Raw genomic sequence first — 18,468 nt, 5'->3', positions numbered from 1 at the left:
GTTTGCAAGGCCGCAGGCCAGGGAATTTTCTTTCTTCTCCCACGTACACAAAGCCTACTCCCGGATAGATTTCTTTGTTCTGGATAGGGCGCTCATCCCGAGGGTGGAGGGGATGGAGTATTCGGCTATAGCCGTTTCGGACCATGCCCCGCACTGGGTGGAACTGGAGCTGGGAGAGGAGAGGGACCAACGCCCATTGTGGCGGCTGGATGTGGGACTGCTGGCGGACAAGGTGGTGTGTGGGAAGGTGAGGGGGTGTATCGAAAGGTACTTGGAGGCCAACGACAACGGGGAGGTGCGGGTGGGGGTGGTATGGGAGGAGCTGAAGGCGGTGATCAGGGGAGAGCTAATTTCCATTAGGGCTCATAGGGAGAAGACAGAGGGTATGGAAAGGGAGAGGTTAGTGGGGGAGATTTTGAGAGTGGACAGGAGATACGCAGAGGCCCCGGAGGAAAGATTACTTGAGGAAAGACGACGGCTCCAGACGGAGTTTGACCTGTTGAACACAGGGAAGGCGGAGGCACAGTGGAGGAAAGCGCAGGGGGTGACCTACGAGTATGGGGAAAAGGCTAGTCGGATGCTGGCACACCAGCTCCGTAAGAGGATGGCAGCGAGGGAAATAGGGGGAGTCAAAGATGGAAGGGGAACCACGGTTCGGAGTACGACGAAAATAAATGAGGTATTCAAGGCCTTTTATGAAGAGCTGTACAGATCCCAGCCCTCAGCGGGGGAAGAGGGGATGAGACGATTCCTGGATCAGCTGAGATTCCCGAGGGTGGAGGAGCAAGAGGTGGCTGGTTTGGGGGCACTAATTGGGTTGGAGGAGCTGAGCAAGGGTTTGGGGAGCATGCAGGCGGGTAAGGCCCCGGGACCGGACGGATTCCCGGTGGAGTTCTACAGGAAGTACGCAGACCTGTTGGCCCCGCTACTGGTGAGGACCTTTAATGAGGCAAGAGAGGAGGGGACCCTGCCCCCGACAATGTCGGAAGCGACAATTTCTTTGATCCTAAAGCGGGACAAGGACCCACTGCAATGTGGATTGTACAGGCCGATCTCGCTCCTCAATGTGGATGCAAAGTAGCTGGCAAAAGTGCTGACCACGAGGATCGAGGACTGTGTCCCGGGGGTAATCCACGAGGACCAGACGGGATTTGTAAAGGGCAGGCAACTAAACACCAATGTGCGGCGGCTCTTAAACGTGATAATGATGCCATCGGAGGAGGGGGAGGCGGAGATAGTGGCAGCTATGGACGCGGAGAAGGCCTTTGACCGAGTAGAGTGGGAGTACCTCTGGGAGGTGCTGCGCAGGTTTGGGTTCAGGGTAGGGTTTATCAATTGGGTTAAGCTCCTTTACAGAGCCCCGATGGCAAGTGTAGTGACGAACCGGCGGAGGTCGGAGTATTTTCGACTGTATCGAGGGACGAGGCAGGGGTGCCCCCTGTCCCCCCTGTTGTTCGCATTGGCGATCGAACCATTGGCCATGTCATTGAGGGAGTCTAATAAATTGAAGGGGGTGGTCCGAGGGGGAGAAGAGCATCGGGTGTCGCTATATGCGGATGACCTGTTGCTGTACGTGGTGGATCCAATGGAGGGGATGGTGGAGGTCATGCAGACGCTAAGGGAGTTTGGGGAGTTTTCGGGCTATAAGCTCAATGTAGGGAAGAGTGAGCTCTTTGTATTACAGGCGGGGGACCAAGAAAGAGGGATAGGGGACCTACCGCTGAGGAGGGCGGAGGGGAGCCTTCGGTATCTGGGGATCCAGATAGCCAGTAGTTGGGGGACCCGACATAAACTGAATCTGACGAGGTCGGTGGAGCAAATGGAGGAGGATTTCAAAAGATGGGACATGTTACCGCTCTCGCTGGCGGGTAGAGTGCAGTTGGTCAAAATGGTGGTCCTTCCGAGGTTTCTGTTTGTGTTTCAGTGCCTTCCCATCGTGATCACTAAGGCCTTTTTTAAGAGAGTAGGCAGGAGTATTATGGGGCTTGTGTGGGCGAATAAGACCCCGAGAGTAAGGAGAGGGTTCCTGGAACGCAGTAGGGACCGAGGAGGGTTGGCGCTGCCAAACCTGGGGAGCTACTACTGGGCAGCAAATGTGGCGATGATCCGCAAGTGGGTTATGGAGGGAGAGGGGGCGGCATGGAAGAGGATGGAGATGGCGTCCCGTAAAGGAACGAGCCTGGGGGCGTTGGTGACGGCACCGCTGCCGCTCTCGCCGACAAAGTATACCACGAGCCAGGTGGTGGCGGCAACGCTAAGGATCTGGGGCCAGTGGAGATGGCACCAGGGTGCAATGGGAGCATCGGTGCGGTCCCCGATCAGGGGTAACCACCGGTTTGTCCCGGGGAAGATGGACGGGGGGGTTCCAGAGCTGGCATCAGGCGGGGATTGGAAGAATGGGGGACCTGTTCATCGACGGGACGTTTGCGAGCCTAGGGGCACAGGAGGAGAAGTCCGAGTTACCCCCGGGAAATGCCTTTAGATATATGCAGGTGAGGGCTTTTGTGAGGCGACAGGTGAGGGAATTCCCGTTGCTCCCGGCACAAGAAGTTCAAGATAGGGTGATCTCGGGTGTATGGGTCAGGGAGGGCAAGGTGTCGGAAATACACCAGGAGTTGAAAGAAGAGGGGGAAGCGCTGGTAGAAGAGTTGAAGGGTAAATGGGAGGAGGAGCTGGGGGAGGAGATCAAGGAAGGTCTGTGGGCTGATGCCCTAGGTAGGGTTAATTCCTCCTCCTCGTATGCCAGGCTCAGCCTGATACAATTTAAGGTGGTCCACAGAGCACACTTGACAGGGGCAAGGTTGAGTAGGTTCTTTGGGGTAGAGGACAGATGTGGAAGGTGCTCAGGGAGCCCGGCAAACCATGTCCATATGTTTTGGTCATGCCCGGCACTGGAGGGGTTCTGGAGAGGAGTGGCGGGAGCAATATCTCAGGTGGTGAAAGTCCGGGTCAAGCCAAGCTGGGAGCTAGAACTATTTGGAGTAGTGGACGAACCGGGAGTGCAGGAGGCGAAAGAGGCCGGCATTCTGGCCTTTGCGTCCCTAGTAGCCCGGCAAAGGATCTTGCTAATGTGGAAGGAGGCAAAGCCCCCCAGCCTGGAGGCCTGGATAAATGATATGGCTGGGTTCATAAAGTTGGAGAGGATTAAGTTCGCCTTGAGAGGGTCTGCGCAGGGGTTCTACAGGCGGTGGCAACCGTTCCTAGACTATCTCGCGGAGCGTTAGAGAAAGGTTGGCCAGCAGCAGCAGCAACCTTGGGGGGGGGGGGGGGGGAGGTGGAGGGGACGTCCTGGGAGGGGGGAGGGGGGGGAAAGGGGGGACTGCCTGGGTGGGTGGATGAGCAAGCGATAACATGAAGGGTTGGGGATACTGGCACGTACGGGTGAGGGCCAGTGTACAAAGCTGTGTAAATATATCATTTTGCCATGTATATATCTTGCTCTGCGCGATTTCTCGTTTTTTTTTGTTACGGGGGGCGGGGGGGGTTATTGTTTGTAAGGGAGAAAAATTGTGTTAAAAAACTTTAATAAATATATATTTTTTTTTTAAAAGATTGTATACTTCTAATGTTTCTTCAGGGTCTTCCTCAAGCTTGTTGACTGGAGTCACTGTCATTTTTTGGGAACTTGACTGTCTGCCTCTGCACTTGATTTGGAAATGGCCTTTCTTATTGTATCTGAAACAGCTGATTTCTTTGTACCTGCATCTATACTTGGAGCTTTCTCCCCCCCAACAGTAACAAACCTCTCATCTTCGTGGCTGCCTGTCACTATTCTTCTTTTCAGGCTCCACTGCTCCCTCGCTTTGGGAATGTCGAACGGCCAGCTCTTCCCGCCATAACTGATTCACCTTGCTCTGCATGCTTCGCAATTCAAAAATGCTTTTTCTCAGCACTTTCATTCACTTGAGCCAACTTAACCACCATGTCTAAGGATATCTTGGTTTCTGCCAGCAACCTCTGTTGAATATTTAAGTTATTGATCCCACAGACCAGCCAGTCACACAGCAGGTCTCTGAGAGAACTACCAAAGTTGCAAAGTTCAGACATTTGTTGAAGTCTGGCTACGAAAGCAGATACCATTTCACCCAGACCTCTGATGTTGAACTTGCGGGGTTATATGTTTGTGGGCTGCAAGCAGTAAATTATATTACTTTTTGTTTCTCCTGCCATTAGTTCAATTGGCAGTGAAAACATATTGAAGCTTTTCGACATATTGGCCACAACCTTCGACATTTAGTTAAATTTTTCCAAACAGTGGCATTGCTATTCAACGGAAGGTGACCTTTCAATATTCTGAGAAGCTCAACCCCCTTCCCCCCCATCCAAATTTTCAACAATTTTCTTTGACTCTCGTCGCCAATGTTATATTACGAGGTGATCGACGATAGAGGTTTATTGAACCAAAGGTGAACTATATACACTGGACATCACAGCTCATACACAAGTTTTGTTCCTACGCTCTCGGGCTAACCCTGACCAAGCCCTATGGCCGGAACCGCATCTAAATTCCTATTAGGCTTACCATTGCACAATGTACCCCCATAGACTCTAGCCCTATCTCTTGGTCCATGAAGGGGCAACGGTACCACACCTACATTATTCTCTAATGCAAAAGTAAAATACTGCAGATGCTGAAAATCTGAAATAAAAACAAAAAGTCCTGGCAAAAGTCAGCAGGCCAGGCAGCACCTGTGGAGAAACAATGTTTTTTTTTCATTTTAGAGTACCCAATTCATTTTTTCCAATTAAGGGGCAATTCAGTTTGGCCAATCCACCTACCCTGCACATCTTTGGGTTGTGGGGGCGAAACTCACGCAAACACGGGGAGAATGCAAACTCCACACGGACAGTGACCCAGGGCCAGGATCGAACCTGGGACCTCAGCGCCGTGAGGCAGCAGTGCTAACCACTGTGCCACCGCGCTGCCCATGGAGAAACAATGTTAACATTTCTGGTCGAGTGACCTTTCATCGGAACATTACATTATTCTCTTACTGCAATTATATACTAGCTGGGCATTGATCAGCTGAGAACCAATCCCTGCTCCTGCTTCTGACCCGCCTTCCCCATTCGCCCCATGCCCCCCACTCGCCAAAAGCATCTCCCTCCCCACCCCACCCCCTCCAATTACATACTTACCTGTGATGTGGAGATGCCGGCGTTGGACTAGGGTGAGCACAGTAAGAAGTCTTACAACGCCAGGTTAAAGTCCAACCGGTTTGTTTCACTTACCTGTGCCTGGGTTCTCCACAACTTCTCTTCAGCCACAGAATTCTGGGCAGGCGCAACCTCATGGCAATCTGCAGACGCAGATTCGGGGTGGCAGAGGAGCAGAGGGGACTGTGAGCTGGCACAAGTGGAGAGAAGAAGGTATCCTCTGGCAAGGGTTTGCAGATAGAGAATGAGCTACCTCTGAATGTCAGAGCGACAGAGTCGCTAAAGACTGTTCCTCTTTGTGCCAAGGTGATGGACAAGCTGAGCCCCATTGGGATTCGTGGTTACCTGTTGCCGTGCCAGTGAAGGTGATCATGATCCTTAATATCTACGCTTCTGGTACATTCCAGGGACCCACTAGAGACATGTGTTGCATCTTCCAATTGGCTGCACATCAGTGCATCAAGGTGGTGATCACTGGCATCCGCAAGAGAGCCAGCCAATCCCATCCATTGTCACATTGCTCTGGATAGTCAGTCTGAGAGTCAAAACATTCAGGACCATTACTGGATTCCACCAGATTAATGTGTGTAGACTGCATGCAGGTGGCCATCAAGCCTCCCATAGACTAGCAGTGGCCTTCATTAACAGGAAAGTATTCCATTTCGTCAATAACCAATTGATCTCCGACCACCATCGACACATCTTGCAGGTTAGTGTTCAATATTCTGTAAGTAGCCACGATGCCCCCCATACTCAGGCACTTCCAGATCTTTCAGCTTTTCATTTATCCCACACAACTTCAAGGTTGAATTCTTGGCAATAAGGATTACCCACAAAAGTGATGGCTACTGACTCCAGTGAGTAACCCAAGGATGGAGGCAAAGGAGAAATACAACATCAGCCACACAATGACCTGAGCCACCATCAAACAGATCATTGACCTCCTGAAGATGAGATCGTTCCTGTGGGGCATTTCAATATGTTCCATCGAGAGTCTTCCAGATCATGGGGGTCTTCTGCACTTTGCATAACCTGGCACGGTAGAGGATGGAGGCCTGGCCAATGAATGAGGGCACATAAAGATCAAAGGGTATTGACCTTCCAAACGTAAGCCCCCAGAATTGGCTTCAGATCAATGCTTGTACAATGGAGGGCACAGCAAAAGCATCCCTCACAGTTGCCAACAGTTCCCTTGTGCCTTGTCCTGGAGCTCTTGCACTCCTGTCTCACCCTCCAAGATGGAGTGGTGCCATCAGAACTGATGTAATCAAAGTTAGAGATGGTTTGTAACATGCAGCACAGTAGCACAGGTGGCTCGCACTTTGGCTTCACAGCGCCAGGGTCTCAAGTTTGATTCCCCGCTGGGTCACTGTCTGTGCAGAGTCTGCATGTACTCCCCGTGTCTGCGTGGGTTTCCTCCGTGTGCTCCGGTTTCCTCCCACAGTCCAAACACGTGCAGGTTAGGTAGATTGGCCATGCTAAATTGCCCTTAGTGTCCAAAATGTTTAGGAGGGGTTATTGGGTTATGAGGATAGGGTGGAAGTGAGGGCTTAAGTGGGTCGGTGCAGACTCGATGGGCTGAACAGCCTCCTTCCGCACTGTATGTTCTATGTGCCTTGTCGCTGTTAACCCTCTCTCGGGACCTGAGATAGAACATGGTGAATGTGGCTTGAGGGCCAAATCAATTGAGCAGGAAGTGAAGAACCGGCATAGCCAAGGCTGAAGTAGAGAATCTGGAACTGCACTTGCTGCTATGTGTGTGGGAGGTGAGGAGGGATGCTTGTAAAGTCATATCTGCGTTGTATAGACCATCTAAAGTGAAATTTACCCTTTCATTTGTAATATCATTAACCTGTTAACTCATGATTAATCTATGTTGATTCCGATTTGTATTATAGTAAAGGTTAGAAAAAGTGAAATCTTTTTGATAATTTCTTCATTTGGAGTGATCATTTGGTAAATTTGTTTACTTTGGTTTATCGTTCTCCCCACAGAGATCGTAACTGAGTGATATATTCCCTGAAATCTAGGCAAAGCATTTAAATCAGAAGCGGATTGATCAGAAGTCTGGCGTCCATCAACGTTCTTATGAACAGAAAACTGGTCGCATGGATTACCAATATTTCCCATGGAGCTGCTGAAATAACATTGACTTTCTCTCTCTCCTCATTGTGCCAAATATTAAAAAGTAAATATCTGGATGGAAACTAATTGGTCCCAATCTGGCTGGAGAGCAAGTTCTGGGGTGGAAAAAAAAACCTTTGGAAAGAAAATGAATATATGGCCATGTTGAACCAAACTAATAATAGGCTTGAATCGTTGACCAAGAGGGTATGATTTTCAAATGAAATTATAAGAAAGACAATTGTTTAGTCTGAAAAAGAATCATGTCGTTTATATTGGCCATGATTTTCAGAATCTGAGTGATGCCACATTTCTCCTCGTCTTCTAAGCAGAGTTCCTGTCCTGTACTTCGTATGCCTCAGTTCTTCGAAATCGTGCTCTGAATTGCCTTTCATGTGACACCATTGAACAAATGTTTTGACATGCATAAACCCTCGGTTACATTGATAAATCAAAGATAATGTTTAACCTCTGATGTTGTCATATCAGGGGTAGGTTTTAGAAAGGTTGATTGATTTGCCAGCAGCAGCAACATCAATAAAAATATGCACTGAATGTTAGTGCTTTAGACGAAACAGATTATGATGAGCAGGAACAGTTGGATAGACCATAAGACCATAAGATATAGGAGAAGAATGAGGTCATTCAGCCCATCTGCTCTGCCATTCGATCAAGGCTGGTATGTTTCTCATTCCCATTCTCCTGCCTTTTCCCCGTAACCCCTGTTCCCCTTATTAATCAAGAACCTAACTATCTCTGTCTTTAAGATGATCAGTGATTTGGCCTCCACAGCCTTCTGTAGCAAAGAGTTCCACAGATTCACCACCCTATGGCTGAAGAATTTCCTCCTCATCTCAGTTTTAAAAGATCATCCCTTCAGTCTGAAGCTGTGCCCTTCGGTTTTCGTCTCTCCTACTAGTGGAAGCACCACCTCCACTTATCTAGGCCTCTCAGTACAGACAACGTGTGCTATCTGTCCAATTCCACCCAATGAACAGTTTCAGATCTTGCCCTATCCAGCTTCTTCACACTGGACTTTAAAAAAGGTCAGAAATAGGGGCGGCGTGTGGCGCAGTGGTTAGCACTGGGACTGCAGCGCTGAGGACCTGGTTTCGAATCCTGGCCCTGGGTCACTGTCCGTGTGGAGTTTGCACATTCTCCCCATGTCTGCGTGGGTTTCACCCCCACAACCCAAAGATGTGCTGGTTAGGTGGATTGGCCACACTAAATTGCCCCTTAATTGGGAAAGAAAAATAATTGGCTACACCAAAAAAAATTTTAAAGGCCAGAAATAAAGCATTGAGTACAAAGGTAAAGAGTATTTCTACGAACATCACAGATTAAGATGAAGTCAAGAGAGTCTCGTAGTGAGGGAGATAAGGTGAAAGACTGAGAATAGGATAACCTGATAGTTAATTAGACAATGAGAATAATCTCCAACAGCCTGAGACACTTGGTGAATGACTATGAGTGAAAAACCTCAGAGCCAGTTGTAGTGATCTGTACATACATCTGCACATACACCAGGGACTACAGACAGATGTAACAGCCACAACATCACTAGAGGGCAGCATCAGAGACGGGTATAAAGGGTCCAGTCCAAGGGAGGATCCGCCTCTTTCAGAAGCACAGGGCTAGTGAGCAGCAGCAGAGAGAGACAGCTCAGCATAGGCAGCTTACCTTAGCTTCACTGGTCATACCTCTTGACTGTATTATATCTAGTCAAGCTCTGGAAACAGAACGAACCCATTGAATAAAGTATTTGTGTTAACTGGAAGTCTACAATCTTTATTCAGACTTAGAGAATAACATACCAGTAACCTTTACATCGATTTACAAAAGTAAAATACAACAGATGCCAGAAATCTAAAATAAAAATAGATTTACAGCCTTTGCGATTCAGCATTGACTTCAATTTCAAATCATAACCACTGAACACCATTTCTTCAGATGTTGGTGATGATTCTGCTATTTCTGTTCACACCTCCTCTAGACGTTTAGGATGTGATTTACCCACCACCCCGCCGTGTGTTTTCCGGCGGGAGAGGCAGCCCGCCAGCTGGCATCCACTTGTCCCACCGTTGTCAATGAGATTTCCCGTTTCCACCACCCTCTTCTCCGGGAAACCTGTGGGCATGACCAGCTGATAAATCCCATCCATATTTTCCTTCCTCACCCCATTCCATTACCAACTTCTTTTGCCTTGTACCATCAAGCCCTTTTCCATTTAATCTCTCCTGCTCTCGACTTTTTTTAAAAAATATTTCTTTATTCTCCTTTTTCACATTTTCTCCCAAATTTACACCCACCAACAATAAACTATAATCAGTGACAAATATGTCAATCCCCAGATCAATAACAACGATCCCATCCTCCCACCAAACCCCAAACATTAGCCCGCATGTTCAGATAAACAAATGACAAAAATGGAATCAGGAATCACCCATAGCCACCATCACCACACACGCCCCCCCTCCCCGCAACCCTCCCACCCACCCCACCCCCCCCCCCCCCCCCCCCTCAACTTATGTTCAATGTTATCCAGTTCTTGGGAGGGCATAATGAATAATGCCCATGAATTGTAGAACCCCTCCGTCCTTCCCCTTAGTTCAAACTTAACCTTCTCAAGAGTCAAGAATTCCAACAGGTCCCCCCGCCACGCCAGGGCACAGGGTGGAGAGGCTGCTCTCCAACCCATCAGGACCCGCCTTCGGGCGATCAACGAGGCGAAGGCTACAACATCTGCCTCCACATCCGTTTCCAACCCTGGCTGGTCCGACACCCCGAATATGGCCTCCGGGGGGCCCGGGTCCAGTCCCACATGCACCACTTTAGAAATAACCCTAAAAACCTCCTTCCAGTAATCCTCTAGCTTTGGACAGGACCGAAACATATGAACGTGATTAGCGCGCCCCCCCCCCCCCCCCCCCACCTCCCCAGTGCCCCGCAACGTTCACACACATTTTCTACTCCGAGTAATGCTCAATGACCCAATACACCGATTAGTAAGATTCAAATCAAAGCACATTTATTATACACAGTAATCGCTACTCATGCACAAATTCTACGTCTACGCTACTTCTACAACTAACAGGCTTATACTTAACTTTGGACTGGCCCACCAGGTCAGGGGAACAAATGGCCTTTTGTTCGGGCTCTGAGCCTGCGGGATTCGAAGTTGGGACGGATTGGTAGCTAGGAGCGCCTATCTCGTAGCGAGCGTTGAATTAAGACTTACTTCTGTCGGCGGTCACTGCACCGGTCACGGTCAATGTTGGTTCGTGTTGCTGGGTGACCCAGGCAGGACGAAGAGAGAGAGCTGAAGAGAGACCGATTTGAACTTGGGGCTTAACTCTTATAGTCTCCAGGGGCTTCCCGCCTTTCGGGGCGGACCCTGTATCTGGTCCCAAGTGATTGGACTTTGTCCCAATTGCTTGGTTCGATTTCTCCAATACTGGAGCGGTTCCCTAATCGATGGGCGGTCTTGAGGTGCTCGTTCACCTCCTTTGTGTTGGCTCCTGCTGGCGCCGGGGAGTCTGGCTTTGCTTTGTGTGTCCCAAATGTTACTTATTGTTCCCGGGGATTGCTCATCAGTATGTAGATGGCTGCTGCATTGTTATGCTGATGGTCGCTGGTATCGATGTTGTCTGGCCTTTTGCAGAGTTAAATACACAGCAAACCTGCACCTGCTGGTTTCTGTCTATGTTGGCTGACTTTCACATCAGCCTTTGCCGTTCGCCATTTTAAATCGGGAGCTGGCCAATTTAGGTGGCTACAAGTAACTGCCTTTAAAAAAAACAGGTGAAAAATACCCTGAACTTCAATCAATTTTATTAAAGGAATGATTTTCTGCCCCTATCCTTTTACTATTCGAATTTCATGTGGTCACCTGAATGCCAGGTGGGGGTGGTATTTTCTGGATGGATACCTCAGCCAAACACTTCCCCTCTTACAAATGTCCCCCACCCACATTCACCAGCATGTTCTATTATACCAATGCTCCCCTCTGCACTATTTTCTTACTACGTTGTGCAGACTTTCAATTGTCAACTCCATCTGGAAACATTTTCCTCCAGCTCCTGCAATCCCAAACCTCGGCCAAACAGTGTAATGCGAGGTGGGAGCACCGTCCCACAGCTTGGCAAATTCCTTGTTAATCCAGTTTTGTTTCCAATTGCAGTAGCTCAACAAGTAGAATTGCACATTTTAACAATGAGTTTCTGATTGTTTGACCTGTCTGGGAGGCACGTCCCTGATAAAAAAGGAAGATGAAATTCAGAGAGCAAGTGCATTCACCTCCGCTGTGGAATGTCACTGACCGAGGCCTGGGAGCCTGGGTGAAAATAGCAAACCCCTTCAGTGAGAGAATGATATCAATGGAAGACGCAGTGAAGTGTCGGCTTACAATTTCCCCAACACCTTCTTTGCTGGAGACGTTTCGAAGCTCAGGCAGACCAAGAGGTAGTAGGGAATAAAAAGAACATAAAGCTTAAAGAAGGCTAGCGACATACAAGATCTAATTTTTTTTAAACTTGCGCAAAAAAAGCAAGGAAACTATATTCAGGAGTTAAATAAGATTCAGGTAGCTCTTAGGTTTGATGTTTACGGGGTATAAGCCTCCTCCCACATGGTTGCGTTATATTGACATATCCATTCATTTCCAATACTTTATTTATTCCTACAAAAGAACTCAGTAATATGGCAGCAAAATACAGAAATGTAGTTTTGGGTGGCAGGGTAGCACAGTAGTTCGCACTGTTGCTTCACAGCGCTAGAGTCCGAGGTTCGATTCCCGGCTTGGGTCACTGCCTGTGCGGAGTCTCCACGTTCTCCGTTTCTGAGTGGGTTTCCTCCGGGTGCTCAGGTTTCCTCCCACAAGTCCTGAAAGACACGCTGTTTGGTGAATTGGACATTCTGAATTCTCCCTCTGTGTACCCGAACAGGTGGCAGAATGTGGCGACTAGGGGCTTTTCACAGTAACTTCATTGCAGTGTTAATGTAAGCCTGCTTGTGACAATAAAAGATTATTATTATTATCGACAAATTGGTAAAGTAAAATAGTGAAGGTATTGACTCTGCCGGCTTGAGGTCGTGTTTCATCAGCAGAGGGGGCAGCACGGTGGTGCAGTGGTAGCACTGCAGTCTCATGACGCCAAGGTCCCAGGTTCGATCCTGGCTCTGGGACACTGGCCATGTGGAGTTTGCACATTCTCCGTGGGTTTCGCCCCCACAATCCAAAGATGTGTAAGGTAGGTGGATTAAACATGCTAAATTGCCCCTTAATTGTAAAAAATGAATTGGGTACTCTAAATTATTATTTTTTTTAATGTTTCATCAACATTGCAAATTCAGAGTAAGGAAATAACGCACCAATTATAATCTATTATCTACGATAAAATGTAAGGTATAACCCTCATGGACAGTGCTATATTCCAGCCTGAAACAATCCAGCATTTGGGATTTCATTTAACCATGCAAAGTGTAGTTTAAAAATAGCTCAGTTTCGCTCAGTTGGCTGGACAGCTGGTTTGTGATGCAGAGCGAGGCCCACAGTGTGGGTTCAATTCCTGTACCGGCTGAGATTATTCGTGAAGGTCCCGCCTTGTCCCTTGCCTGAGGTGTGGTAATCCTCAGGTTAAATCACCACCAGTCAGCTCTCAACCCTCCTCCCACCCCAAAGGGGAAAGCAGCCTGTGGTCATCTGGGGCTATGGTGACTTTACTAGTTTAAAAATAATTTAGGCTCAAGATGCTTTACTTTTCATATAAGCCAACTCCCCCATTGTGAAGAATTTGCAGGCCACATTTATTTTATTACTTTATTGCTATAACCATTCGCAGGCTCACAAGTTTGCCAGTTTTACACTAGTTCTACAGGTTACGTCTCCCCTGAAATTAAGTCTGGATGTAGCAGGCAGGAAAACAGATGTAACTTAGCGATACGGCTCAGCACATGTTCCATTAGGTAATAGTGCCTTACGAACATATATGTTTAATTTGGGTATCAATTTCAAAGACCGAGTTAATTTATTTATTTTCTTCATGAGAAACTAAGCTGAATAGTCCCATCTGCTGTGTAAAAATTAAGAGGTAATTTCTAAAATCCACAATTTTAAACTAAATTGCTTTCAGATGGATCAAAATGAATATAGAAAATATGAGCACTTTTTTTTTTTTGTAATCTCACATTTCACACATCACTTGTTGAAGGTTGCACAATGTGGTTCCTAAGGAGAAAATATAAAGAGGCAATTGAAGCCTGACCTCCAGTCCCGAATTTACAGAGAAATTTGCAATATCTCCACCTGTTTCCTGAACTTAATTCTCAAATTTAAAAAAATGTCTGGCACAATACCATTAAAAGGGTGACTTGAAACAATCAAACTCGGAGTTTCCTGTGTAAAATTTTCAAATGTTGGCAATTATTGGGATAAATCCGAAAAGACGTTCCAGTCGGAAAATGCACAACAAAATGCCTACCAAAGCAGCTCATACATTACTCAATCGATCCAGGGAAGAGATAATGGGTGGCATTCTCTGTTTGGGGGACTATGGGCAGGATTCGCCATTTGAAAGACTAACGTGCTGACACCGGGACAAAATCGAATGAGTTCTACGGTTCCAACAGATCCTGGAGAGTTTCGGGACATCCTAATGGGCTGGCACAGGCGCCAGGTGGAACTAGTGCAATTCCAACGAATGCTGGCATGTGGTTCGCCAGGGTCGGGAACAGCAGTAGAGAACCTGACAAGCAGGAGCTGCATACAGGCACTCATCACACACACACACTCACACACAACCTCATCACAGCCAAGAAGATGATACTAGTTGCTCTGGAGCACGCCCATCCGGTTGATGGGTCGGGCCCATTAATGAGATGCCAATGGCGTTGACTGTACAATTTGCATTCACACTGCTATCGGGGCACCGGAGCATGGCATTCCATCAGGCCCCTGGCACCGGCCTCGCTTTTCCGTCAATCACGTTTCCCGATTCCGGCATCGTTGGACGGAGAATCCAGCCCTAAGTGTTGACGCCGGGACTGAATTGCGTGCGGTTCACGTTCCGATTGGGGGAGTTATATCCGGAGAAATTCAGGACATGCTCATGGCCCTGCACTCTGCCCACCAGGGGTCATTCTCAGGGGGAGCAGGGAATTGGGCAGAAGGGCGAGACTGACTTTTAGGACATCTTACCAAGTGAGTAAGTAGGATATCACCACTCACCATCTCCATAACCACCCCCACCCCCTACCATCCCAAAGAATATTTTGGACCTGTGAGATGGAATGGCAATCACACATGCAAGGATCACCCAGGTGGACAGTGGAATGTGATCCTGAAGCCCGTATCACAGTGAGTCATCATTCTCCGGCCGTGGTCAAGAAACACTGATACCGCCTGCCCATGGCCAACACCCTGTAGTGATGCAGGTAGGACCCTCGGGGGGAGGGGTGGAGTGGGTGGGGGGGCTGTGGTGGTGGGATGAAGTAAAGGGAGGAGGGTCAGGGGAGGAAGTTAGCGGCTATGGGGAAGGAGGCAGCACTTGGAAGGGGGTGGGGGAGAGTATAGAGAGTTAAGACAGAGTGGCGGAGCTGCCGGTGGCAAGGCCTCTTAGTTGGCAAATCTGGAGGTGATGAGATTGGCCTTTGTGTGGCGGCCCTGGAGCACACGTTGATCAGCCTGCTGTGCCAGCCTGGGCTCTATGCCCGGTTCTTCCGCCTTGTCATATTCAGATGAGACCTGGCTTTCCTCTTCCTACTCCAGCATGTCCCCACTCTGCTGCACATGTTGTGCCGGACGCAGAAAGCCAGAACTATGTTTGAGACCCTCCTGGGGCCTCATCCGAGTGGTCCAGGCATCGGAAGCACATCGGAAACACCACTTAATTACGCTCCTGATTGCTGCATGGGCACTCAGCTGCTGTGGTGAACTCAGCCCAACGCATCACACAAACTTGCCACCTGCACATTGATTCTGTACACCCCTCCCGCTGCCTCAGGAAGGCAGACAGCATTATCAGAGACCCCTCCCACCCAGGCATTGCCTTCTTCCACACCCTTCCATCAGGCAGAAGGTACAGAAGTCTGAAGACCCGCACATCCAGACATAGGAACAGCTTCTTCCCCACAGCTATAAGACTCCTCAACGACTCCCCCTCGGACTGATCTGTTCCCTGAAGAACACGGTTTAAGACGCCCTATGCTGCTCGTGCTCATGTATTTGCTTTGTTTGGCCCCTTGCTCCGCACTGTAACCAATCACTCTTTTGTCGATGTACCATTTGTCAATGTTCTCTGTTGTTATTCTTATCTACTATGTACGTACTGTGTACGTTCCTCGGCTACAGAAAAATACTTTTGACTGTACTTCGGTACATGTGGCAATAAACCAAATCAAATCAAATCCCCGTTATAGCAGTTCTCCATGTCAGTCCGGACAGGTGCCATTGGAGCCAACCCATCACCCGAGGGAGCGCCTTGATGGTGCCGGGAGCCGACGAGTGCGCCTGAGCATTGTGCACACTGCCTGGATATCGGGCACAGACATGCATGATGTGCAGCTGGTAGTTGCACACCAACTGCACATTCAGGGAGTGGAAGCCAGTGCTCATTGGGGGACATGTGTGCCATTGATAGGAAGGCACACTGGTGGATCAGTTAGCACTTATGCCTCACGGCACCTAGGACCTGGGTTCGATCCCGGTCTCGGGTCACTGTCCATGTGGAGTTTGCACATTCTCCCCGTGTCTGTGTGGGTCTCACCCCCACAACCCAAAGATGTGCAAGGTAGATAGATTGGCCATGCTAAATTGCCCCGTAATTGGAAATAAATAATTGGGTACTCTAAATTTATATATTTTTTTAAATGTGTTCCATCGATCACTCCCTGGGCCTGAGGCATGCCAGCAATGGTGGCAAATCCTGCTGCCTGGATATCCTGGTGGGCTTGGTCCAGATTTAAGTGTATATTATCCTCGGCCTGAGCGCAATGGGCATCTGTCACAGCACCAATGTACAGGTATCTGAGATATCCCAGACAGGTCCCCACCCAGCCCCTGGGAAGACCCAGAGGCAAAGAAGTTCAGGGTGTCTGTTGTCTGGCCGTTCTGTAGACTGGTCGTTATGAATGATGAACTACAGAATATCTAGTTTAAATAATTTATTATGAAACAACTGTGTGACAAAGATAACTAGGATAAATCAAATAATAAACTACTAACTCTAACTACTTTAGAGCTACTTCAAAATACGTCTATCCTCCAACACGACTTACTCCCAACTCCCCAGACACAGGGTCACATGGTGAGTTTACACTGCCACCTGGTGGCTGGAGGTCATACATAATATTATGTACAGAATTGCTTCATCACAACTGTCACCTTGCGGGCCACCAGAAGCAGGTATTCTCCTTCATACCCCTGCGGTGCCATGTATGCTGTCATCCGGAACAAGTGGCGCATGGTCTTCCTGTTTAGCCGAAGTCGTTGGCGGCACAAGCGGTCCGCCATCTCCTCAAATTACAGGCACTGACAGTATACATGTGGCCTGCTCCTTCAAACCTCCTCGGCCTGTCGCATGGCCGGCACTGGAGCCTCACCAGCTGACCCCTGATCTTCTGCGTATGGTCCCCCGAGTACGCTCTATGCCTCCAGCCTCCATGCATCTGCAACGGCAGCTGCGACCAGTTAGATAGTAAGTATTCCTGGCTGTTCTCCAAAATTCATTCTCTGCAGGGGGAGAAAAGTTGGAAATGTTAGCAAGTTGACTATCCCCTTGCCCATTCAGATCCAACAGGCTCCATGGGTACCCTGAGTTGCACTTCAGCCACATAATCCACAAGTCTCCTCCCCCAAACCCAACCCACCACTCAGCTGTTCCCCCGAAATTGTGCCGTCCACACTACACTCCGGTCCCCAGCAGTGAGTGATACTGGGGAGCCTCTACCCTCACCACCCGCCCCTGACAACAAGGATACTGGTGGCTGCCGCAGCCCGTGTCAGTGGTAGGATCCGCAGCTCCTGTCTTGTCTCCACAGCGGGATCTACTAATAATAATCATTATTATCACAGAGGCTCTGTGAACATTTACAGGACACAGTGAGCAGTTAGCAGAGAGCCTGTAACTTGTACCAAGTGGGTGCTTTTAAAACAAATACTGGTCTGTGCCTGGGTATCCCGATCCCGAATCCACAGAGCAGTCAGCAAGTCGCACCCCGCCAATCCCCCCCAGCCCTAGCAGCCACCCTCCAGCAAGCGGGAAATTTTAAACATTTTTTTCAAACTTTGCTTACCTTCTCTCTCCCCCTCAGTAACCATGGCACCCAGTCCCCGTTTGTAAATACCTGTAATAAATCACGCCCACGTGACTTCCGCCTGAGAGCGGTGTGGTATTGCTGGGGCCCGGAGCATGGTGGGGCAAATATGCGAATCATATTTAAATTATTGCAAATGTCAGTTTTCATTCCGCTGCCGGCGCAGGGCGCAAACCTTGCTAACGCCACCAACGAGGGTCTGGATTTTGATCCTACACCCAATTCTCTGCCCTTTCGCCGTTCGCGTTTGTGGCATCGCAAGGCGGAGAATTTCGCCCAATGACTGGCCCGTCTCTGCCTGGATGTGGAAACACAGCAGAGGTGATAACTTGAAAACGAAGGGGCGGCACAGTGGCGCAGTGGTTAGCACTGCTGCCTCACGGCGCCGAGGACCCAGCTTCAATCCCGGCCCCAGGTCACTGACCATGGGGAGTTTGCACATTCTCCCTGGGTCTCACCCCCACAACCCAAAGATATGCAGGGTATGTGGATTGGCCACACTAAATTGTCCCTTAAATGGGAAAATATTGTTTTGGAAAGAAAAATAAGAATGGGGTGAAATTCTTCTTTTTGTTCATGTAACGGGGATTCCCCCCCAACTTTTTCTTTAAAATTACCAAATGCAGGAGTTGAATCACTTAAGGAGCAACTTTTTCCTGAGGGGAAGATCATTGCCAAGATCATGAAAAATAATTATAAAATATGAAGAAATTCTTGGATTGAACCATTTAAACCAGATGCAGTAAAATGAAAGCATACGGAATGCTTGCCTTCATTGGATGGGGCATCGAGCATATGAACTGACAAGTCATGCTATAGTTGCATAGAACCTTGGTAAGGCTGCACTTGGAATATTGTGCATAATTTTGGTCGCCA

The 18,468-nt window shown here is 48.7% G+C and overlaps 1 long non-coding RNA gene across 1 annotated transcript in view; it reads left to right on the top strand.

Annotated features, from left to right (window-relative positions):
• The window catches only part of LOC140421211 (uncharacterized), a 51,127-nt gene extending 42,024 nt beyond the window's left edge, over positions 1–9,103 (top strand). The window contains exon 4 of the long non-coding RNA XR_011946693.1: positions 7,152–9,103. This is a non-coding gene — a long non-coding RNA (uncharacterized lncRNA). The remainder of the gene's footprint in view (positions 1–7,151) is intronic.
• The last annotated feature ends 9,365 nt before the right edge of the window (positions 9,104–18,468 follow it).

This window comes from Scyliorhinus torazame, chromosome 5, assembly GCF_047496885.1.
Source record: "Scyliorhinus torazame isolate Kashiwa2021f chromosome 5, sScyTor2.1, whole genome shotgun sequence".
Taxonomy (NCBI): domain Eukaryota; kingdom Metazoa; phylum Chordata; class Chondrichthyes; order Carcharhiniformes; family Scyliorhinidae; genus Scyliorhinus; species Scyliorhinus torazame.
Note: the sequence above shows the minus strand (reverse complement) of the source record. Positions and strands in the feature narration are given on the sequence as shown.